Consider the following 1,841-nt stretch of genomic DNA (forward strand, 5'->3'; position numbering starts at 1 on the left):
AGAACGAGGGGTTTCAGTCAGGGTGAGACTTACTTTTCACGATATAATCCGTTGCGTGGGTTGAAGGCATTTATGGGGCATCTGGAGGGTGGCAGAGCTGTGGCAGTGCTGTGGCAGTGGGCAAAGTGGCCCAGGCAGCAAGGTGACACCCAGGAGGGACAGAGCAGCAGTAATGCTGGAGGGGCACTTGGCTCAAGGTTGCGTGCACACATATAGCACCCTGCTCTTGCTCAGATGACCCCAATAGAAATAGCAAAGTCTTTGAAACATGTGTTCATTCAAGCTTTACTTAAGAATGAGAAAACACACACTTTGCTTCTTTTTTTTTTTCTCCTCTTCTCCCCCCTCTTTCTTCTTCGTCTGCTTTGCAGGGCTCTTTGGGAGGAAGCAGATGAAGTTGGGTGGTAACCACCCCCAACCACCCCTTGGTGTCATCCCTGCTAGGGAACATGTGGACAGAGAAGAAAGACGAGGGTGGTGTCAACTTTTAAGAGGCAAGCTACGAGAAAGGAGCCAGGGAGGAAGGCTCAGGGAGAGGTTGGGAGACAAGTGGCTTGAGACTCCAAGAGAGGTTGAGAAAATCATGAGCAGAAAATGTTTCAAAAAATATACAATGCATTTGGTATTTTAAAAACAGTTTTTAAATGGGGCAAAGCAAGGGTGAACACTGTCAAATATTTCCTGTATCCATCTATCTATTCCTATCTATCTATCTATCTATCTATCTATCTATCTATCTATCTACCTACCTACCTACCTACCTATCTATCTAATCTGTAAATCTATCATCTATCTTATCAGTAAATACCTTAAGGCATACCTGCCAAACACAAGGCATTGTGTTAGAATCTGCAGGCAATGTTATAAGCAGCTTACACTTTATTTGGGTGAAAAGCGAAATGACCTATAAAATATTTAAATAACAGCTTAACCCCGAAGCACCAAAGGAAAAGACTGATAAATTTGACTACACAAAAATTTAAAAGCTTTAGTACAGAGACGGGGGGCGGGGGAGAAGCTTCAGGATAAACTGTAAAGGTATTTGAAATGCATATGACAGACAAAAGACTAATTTCCTTAATTTACGTTGAGAGAATCATTGAAAAAAAGACCCTAGATGAGCAGATGTGAACAGGAAGTCCTTAAACATGAAAGCTGGGAGGGAAATATTCTCATCCCAACTCATAATTAAAGAAATGTAATTCAAAACAACAACGAACCTTCGTTAGTCACATCTCAGATTGGCAAATATTAAAATGCAAATTATTACCTGGCGCTGTCAAAGGTGTAGGGAAATAGGCACCCTCTTATTGCTGGTGGGAGTCAATGGGCACAACGTTTTTGGAAGACAATTTAGGAATATATCAGCATTTCAATTGCATGTACTATTTAATCCAGCAATTCCACTACAGCTGCCTCTGCAGAGATTCACCAAGAGGCCCTGGGCAGGGGCTCCCGGCAGCACTGTTTGCAATAGCCCTGACTGCACAACCTACCACCACCCACTGAGGACCAGGCGAGTGAGTTATGCAGTGTCTGTACTGTGGAATATGCTGTAGCCATAAGGAAGGCTAAAAATTGGCTTGGCAGAGAACAGTAAGTTCAGTGTCATGCCATTTGTGTTAATAAAAACTCTATATACTGTATACAGATTATAGTAAATTATTTTGGGGGCGGATACATGTGAAACTAATAACCATTTCTGGCTTGACACGCTGTGTGCTGTGTGAATGGTTGTTCCATCAAGTGAGATAAGAAAGGTAGGAGCAGATTCCTAAGAAAAGATGTGTTTAAAAAAAAAAAAAAAAAAAAAAAAAAAAAAGACTTGCCCCTTTGGTGTA

The sequence above is a fragment of the Chlorocebus sabaeus genome, chromosome 10 (genome assembly GCF_047675955.1).
Source record: "Chlorocebus sabaeus isolate Y175 chromosome 10, mChlSab1.0.hap1, whole genome shotgun sequence".
Classification (NCBI taxonomy): Eukaryota; Metazoa; Chordata; class Mammalia; order Primates; family Cercopithecidae; genus Chlorocebus; species Chlorocebus sabaeus.